Below are 8,472 nucleotides of genomic sequence, written 5' to 3' on the forward strand. Positions count from 1 at the left end.
CTTCATTTACCTAATTAGTAGATCAACTCCATACGTCTACCTAATAACTGGCGGTTCCGGGGGGGGGGAGGGGAGGGGGGGGGGTTAAACTGCAATATCAATACTTTGCTCTTGAAGAAGAAGAAGAAGGGGGAAAAACCAAACAAATAAAAACTCTAAATAAGCAATGAAACATACGAGTAAAGATCATAGGAATTTATCACGTACAAAATCAACTCACGACTAAGTAGTGTCAGTGGCAACATTAACGGTCTGTATTCAATGATGAAGTTTGTTTATTAGAAATACACAATGACTGACCAGTGTTTTACGTTCAAGGGTAATGTCTATCTGGTCAAAATGGGCCGCTTGTCAATATTAGAAATTGAATTGTGCGAAGTAGGGGTGGGGTGTCGTTCTCGGTTATCCACCACTAAAGTTAATAAACATCATAACATCATATGATGAAGGCATGCCTTTATATATATATATATATATATATATATATATATATATATATATATATATATATATATAGTATTCAAAATGTTTATATTATATCTACATTTATTTTAACTTTCAATAAGTTAGAATGATAGGTGAGTACATGTACCGCTGTTATAGGCATCACCAGAATTAATTTAGCTAGTGGCGGATCCAGGGGGTTATTATAAGAAGTAGGTATAAAATCGTTGTAACGGTACATGTACTTTGCTTTTTGAACACTGATAAATAAATCAGATAATCCTGATATATAAATGTCCGAAATCATAGAAATGTATCACAATACAAAATCGTTGACTAAGTAGTGTCAATGGATTGATTTAAGGTTTCATGTCCAACGAAGCGTAACGATTATGATTTACGAGGGTAGATTGTTAATTAATTGGGAGTACACAATGACTGAACAGTGCTTTACATTCAATAGTCGTGTATATCTGGTCATTAAGTGGCTGGGGAAATAATTAGTACTATGCGTGAGGGATGGGAATGGGACGGGGGATCCGACCATTCGCCACTAAAGTTATAATTTGAAAAATAAACATCGTATAGTTAAATTCTTTTGCGTATACAAGGTATTCAAAATATTAACGTCATCTATTTTATCATCCAATGAAATTAAAATGATAAGACTGTTGTAACCACACAACTTGTGTAACTAATTAGTGGCGGATCTCGGGGTTAATACATTTGTAAGTAGACCTAAAAATTTGCGATAACATTGCTTTGCTTTATGAGTAAAATAGTCTACAATATTCATAAAACATTGATACACAAATGTCGAAAACCATAGAAGTTTATCACTATAAAATCGCTCGAGATGTTTAGAACACTTAGAGCCGAACTTCCCTAGAGTCGAGACGTCTGTTAACCGTTTATTCGGACACGCCTGTCATTGAAGTCTTTTCGACGCTTAAGGTAATGATAGCAATCGGAGAAAGTACTTTGACTTGAGAATGAATACGATTGTAGAAGGGGGCTTGGTGTAAAAAGCGGAGGATGGAGGCTCCAAAATGGAGTGTCAAAGAGTGCAAGGGGTGGAGCCTCTTATGTCAATTTCAGCACATTTGCCTATTTTATCTGTCATTCAGTTTAAGACCCTAAAACCTACTCTCCATCTGTAATAAAGTGCCTGTCAGAATTAATTGCTGGATCTGCTGTCCCCAAAAAATCATTGCAAATAATTATGTGATGCATAACATTGACTAACTTCATCTGCAAATATATTTACATTGTAAAGCCTGTAATCGCACAATACATAGGGTATTTGAAAACCAAAACAACAAAAAAAAAAAAACAAAAAAAAACAAAAACAAAAAAAACAAAAAAAACAGAAAGAGATTCAGGAAAAAATAAATAATGTCCATTAGATATATCAAGAGCAGAGGGGTCAGAACATGGTTCACCTCAAAAATAAGTTTAGATGATCTCTCCCTTAGCAGTTAATTGTTCGCTTTTCAGCTATTTGATACCTAATTAAATCTGTCAAGACTTCATGGGTTACTGTGGGATAGCAGCAGTGGGACATAAATCTTATCAAGTTTAGATGTTAACATCTGTTGTCTAACAAGCACACATTGTACGTTCCCTTTTGTTTTTGATATCTAAAGGTTATTATTTTTTTTGCTGAATCTCATGTTGATGTTTCTTGATCTTTTCTTTCTCTTTTCATTTTTTTGGAGAAAAATGATAACAAATGCTCTGATGTATTGATAAGGTTATTTACTGAATCTATAGAGTTATTTTTAATTTTTCTTATGGTCTACACAAAAATTGAGTATGGGGATAAAATAGAGATTCATTCAGTGAACTTCAAAGGAATTACTTTTTAATTGTTTGGATAATGTGACATTCTAACGAATTCTCACGGAATATCGGGAAATTGGGATGACAGATCTGATAAGCAAGTGCTAAAATTTCAACATGATGCTCCACCTCTTGCCTCATCTGACTCAACAGGCTCCACCCCTTGCACTCTTTGACACTCCATTTTGGAGCCTCCATCCTCCACATTTTACACCAAGCCGTAGAAGGGAGGGAAAGATGGACCGAAGCATGCATTTTGTAAAACGATTCTTGTGTTGTTAAATAATCGAGAATCTTATTTGAGATGTCTGATTCGGTTCACTAAACAACTTAGCATCACCTAGCAGAGTTCATCTTTCACCGTAAGCACTTAACACTAATTTTAGAACATGTAAACAAGTTGTAAACTAGGCCTATTCTGTAATTCAACAACATATCACAGGAACTTTTAATTTAATATGTAGTAATAATACTGCTACCCTTTATAAAACCACAAGGATGGTGGGTGACGTTAATTTTAAGAACTTTTTTGAAACGAAGTTTTGAGTGAAGTATCAGCCCTTGTAGGTTCCTCCCCCCCCCTCCATAGCAGCTGATTAGGGGATGGTACGGTATATGGTATATACCCACACTATTATTAATACACTGACAAAATTAACGGTTCCTGTGAACATATTTTAACACCTGACGACATATGGAGGGTTGTGAATAGTGAATGTGAGCAACTGCATGTGAATGCACGGGCAATGGAAGTTGATGTAAAAAGATACATGTAGTATCATGTGCATGTGTATATATTTATACATGCACATACTATATATTTACATTAACTTACAGTGCCCGTGTGTGAATGAGTATTTCATAGTGTTCTTGTCTGCTTGTTGCAATAATATAGTCCCGTCCAATTTTATATGAATATTTTTGTGCAAGGGTTATATGTATACAATTAAAATTGCATGGGGAAAAGTTTAGTAATGCAGAGCTCCAATATCCTTTATTATCTCTCATGTTTTTTAGACATTTATTCACAAACACATAGGCCTACACATAAGAGTTTATAATTACTATATATATTTAAAAATTAATGCCATGCCTTGGCTTTTAAGTACATTTTAAGAATCATGACAAACAACACTTTTTAAGATACAATTTTCTGTTTTATTGTTATATTCATGGAATAAAAATCCCATCCTGTGTTTTATTTGGGATATCTATTCCCATTCATGCTCAAATAGGATATTTACTGCCATTTCATGTTCATTATGGGACATTTCCTCCTATGGGACATTGTATCTCATATTAAGTTTAAATATGGGAGTTAAAATCCTATGGGAGAAATTATATTTTTTCTCCCATAGGATTTTTGGTGGGAGTGAAATCCCCCAAGTGGGATTAAAAATCCCTCCAAAATCCCATGGGATTTTTTGATTTCAGGTGAAATATCTTAAAAACTACAATAGGTACAAGTGTAAATGTTGGTGCATGTCTTGTGAACATAAAATCCCATCTTTTTTTGTAAAGGGTTTATTTGCATCCTTAATAAAAGGGTTGGCGAAACTCCGGACTTTTGTCGTGTCCAGAGTTAAATGTCGCACTGTTCAATGTTGTACATTTATTCAATGATTTACAATCAATTAATGATTCGAAGTTTACTAATGATTCAGTTATTTAATTATTCACAGTTAATCAATGATTTTGTTAATTGATTATTCAGAGTTAATTAACCATTCACATAGTTATAATTATAATGATATTATCATATACATGTATGATTCATAGTTATTCAATGATTCGCATTTCATTAATTATTAAAAGATAATCAATGGGACACACGACGTTCTACATGTACACAGTCCGGTAGAGATAGAACATTATCGGGAACTAACACGATATTCTACACAGTCCGGTAGAGATAGAACATTATCGGGAACTAACATGGCGTTCTACACAGTCCGGTAGAGATAGAACATTATCGGGAACTAACACGACGTTCTACATGTACACAGTCCGGTAGAGATAGAACATTATCGGGAACTAACACGGCGTTCTACACAGTCCGGTAGAGATAGAACATTATCGGGAACTAACACGACGTTCTACATGTACAGTCCGGTAGAGATAGAACATTATCGGGAACTAACACGACATTCTACACAGTCCGGTACAGATAGAACATTATCGAGAACTAACACGACGTTCTACATGTACACAGTCCGGTAGAGATAGAACATTATCGGGAACTAACACGACATTCTACACAGTCCGGTAGAGATAGAACATTATCGGGAACTAACATGACGTTCTACATGTACACAGTCCGGTAGAGATAGAACATTATCGGGAACTAACACGATATTCTACACAGTCCGGTAGAGATAGAACATTATCGGGAACTAACACGACATTCTACACAGTCCAGTAGAGATAGAACATTATCGGGAACTAACACGATATTCTACACAGTCCGGTAGAGATAGAACATTATCGGGAACTAACACGACATTCTACACAGTCCGGTAGAGATAGAACATTATCGAGAACTAACACGACGTTCTACATGTACACAGTCCGGTAGAGATAGAACATTATCGGGAACTAACACGATATTCTACACAGTCCGGTAGAGATAGAACATTATCGAGAACTAACACGACGTTCTACATGTACACAGTCCGGTAGAGATAGAACATTATCGGGAACTAACACGGCGTTCTACACAGTCCGGTAGAGATAGAACATTATCGGGAACTAACACGACATTCTACACAGTCCGGTAGAGATATAACATTATCGGGAACTAACACGACATTCTACACAGTCCGGTAGAGATAGAACATTATCGAGAACTAACACGACGTTCTACATGTACACAGTCCGGTAGAGATAGAACATTATCGGGAACTAACACGGCGTTCTACACAGTCCGGTAGAGATAGAACATTATCGGGAACTAACACGACATTCTACACAGTCCGGTAGAGATAGAACATTATCGGGAACTAGCACGATATTCTACACAGTCCGGTAGAGATAGAACATTATCGGGAACTAACACGACATTCTACACAGTCCGGTAGAGATAGAACATTATCGGGAACTAACACGATGTTCTACACAGTCCGGTAGAGATAGAACATTATCGGGAACTAACACGATGTTCTACATGTACACAGTCCGGTAGAGATAGAACATTATCGGGAACTAACACGGCGTTCTACACAGTCCGGTAGAGATAGAACATTATCGGGAACTAACACGACATTCTACACAGTCCGGTAGAGATAGAACATTATCGGGAACTAGCACGATATTCTACACAGTCCGGTAGAGATAGAACATTATCGGGAACTAACACGACATTCTACACAGTCCGGTAGAGATAGAACATTATCGGGAACTAACACGATGTTCTACACAGTCCGGTAGAGATAGAACATTATCGGGAACTAACACGACATTCTACACAGTCCGGTAGAGATAGAACATTATCGGGAACTAACACGATGTTCTACATGTACACAGTCCGGTAGAGATAGAACATTATCGGGAACTAACACGATATTCTACACAGTCCGGTAGAGATAGAACATTATCGAGAACTAACACGACGTTCTACATGTACACAGTCCGGTAGAGATAGAACATTATCGGGAACTAACACGGCGTTCTACACAGTCCGGTAGAGATAGAACATTATCGGGAACTAACACGACATTCTACACAGTCCGGTAGAGATAGAACATTATCGGGAACTAACACGACATTCTACACAGTCCGGTAGAGATAGAACATTATCGGGAACTAACACGATATTCTACACAGTCCGGTAGAGATAGAACATTATCGGGAACTAACACGACGTTCTACACAGTCCGGTAGAGATAGAACATTATCGGGAACTAACACGATGTTCTACATGTACACAGTCCGGTAGAGATAGAACATTATCGGGAACTAACACGATATTCTACACAGTCCGGTAGAGATAGAACATTATCGAGAACTAACACGACGTTCTACATGTACACAGTCCGGTAGAGATAGAACATTATCGGGAACTAACACGGCGTTCTACACAGTCCGGTAGAGATAGAACATTATCGGGAACTAACACGGCGTTCTACACAGTCCGGTAGAGATAAAACATTATCGGCAACTAATTGCAACAAAATGTTTCATAACAGAAAAATGTACCTTGATGCATCAAATGCAAAGACTGCAAATAACCATTCCAAATGTGAGACTTCTTTCACATTCGAAAACTAAATAGATAAATTCGATTTTACTTCGTGAATGTACTACACGTACTTACTGAAAACATGGAAACATAAAACACCCAGTGATTTCGAAATCCATAATAGTTTAATTACTATTCGCACACGTACACAACAACCGCGATGAAAATAACAGACATGGTTATAAAAGCAAACTTTTCTTTCGAGTTTTTCAAATTAATGTTTTTAAATTGCTTAATGAAGATAATTTTTTTTCTTCATAAAGGATGGGCAGAATCTATCGATGAAAAGGCTATCAACGCTTTTTTTTTTTTTTGGTTTTGTGCAAATGCAATATTACATTCCTAAAACATGCTTGATTTCATAATGTAAAGTGCAAACAACCCACATTTTCCAATAAAATACATGAAATGTTTATGAAAAGCACCAGGAATGTTCTGTCTATTATCTTCTATGCACTTTTCATATATATCAGATGTTTCTGGTGTACAGTATGTCAGAGTGATATCCAAGCATCCAGATGTAGTATTCAATATACAGACGTATTCAGGAAGTGTAGATTCAAGATTGCTTACACCATCTTCCGTGGATCTTAGCGGGGCTACAAGGAGAGTTCGGAATTTCATAGAGGGCTATACTAGTATAACGTGGTTCCTTTAGATCCATCAATGTGCAGGATGTTAAACAACAGTACATGCAATCTTGCGTGTTCGCTTTCGACTTGATTTTCGGATTCAAGATGAGGCTACAATAAGGGACAGCTGTTCACAAAAGAATACGATAGGAACAGTCATTGAAAAATCATCTGATGTTAACTAGATTTGTTGTTGTTGTTGGTTGAATCAACCGAAGATTGCATTTCAAAGATAATGATTATTCTTAGGATAATACCTGACTGGTGCCTATCAGAAATCATACTTATATGTAGGTGCAAATCTTTATAATTCATATAGGTGGATATGCTCTTGAATGGAGTGCATTTAAAAGTTCACTGAAAATATAAGCAATAAAAACTTCCATCAAATAGGACCACGTACGGATGGGGAGGTTAATTCCTCTAAGTAGGTTGATGGTTCATTAATCGCCGTAGTCTAGTTGTTAGGTACGGAAGCCGATAGGTACCAGGGTATAGAATTAATATTCATTTAACTGGCGGCCGCCACTTAATTTTTGCCGCGGCTGCCACTTATTATCTGGCGGCTGCCACTTAATCCATCTGGCGATCGCCACTTAATTCATAAATGGCGACTGCTAATTTAGAAAATAACAACAAACAATTTTAATTCAAATTGCTGAGCGATTATTTTGGAAAGATTTAGAATAGTACGCAAACACGTAGCATCGTGTTTCAAAGTGTAGGGACAGTCGGAGGAGAAATTGTCTTCTACAATCGTTGACAAGCAGAAAAGGAACCTAAAAATGTCTCTTTTACCCAAACTTCGTACTCCTAAATTGGAGGGAAGGGTTCCGTTCATCCTTCAATTCATCAGTTCATTCATTATTACGTTTTTACCACTCATTACTACATGTACCACCAAAAGATTGGTATGGGGGCCAATCCGCCAATTAATCTTATTTCACATGTGGAAATAACTTACGTTTGCCTATGGAAATAACAGAAATAAACGTTGTCAAAAAAGTGGAGGATCAGTCCCCTGCTTCTACGTTCTACGCCATATAAATAGTTTAAATTGAGTGGCGGCCGCCATATGAATTATATGGCGGCCGCCAGATAAATTAACTGGCGACAGTCTTATGAATGAAGTGGCGGCCGCCAGTTAATTCATCTGACGGCCGCCACTTAATTCATATGGCGGCCGTCACATAAATTAACTAGCGGCCGCCATATAATAAGTGGCGGCCGCCAGTTATATGAATATCAATTCTATACCCTGGTGCCTATCGGCTTTCGTAGCTGAGTGATTATTTTGGAAAGATTTAGAATAGTACA

Source organism: Ostrea edulis, chromosome 7, assembly GCF_947568905.1.
Source record: "Ostrea edulis chromosome 7, xbOstEdul1.1, whole genome shotgun sequence".
Classification (NCBI taxonomy): Eukaryota; Metazoa; Mollusca; class Bivalvia; order Ostreida; family Ostreidae; genus Ostrea; species Ostrea edulis.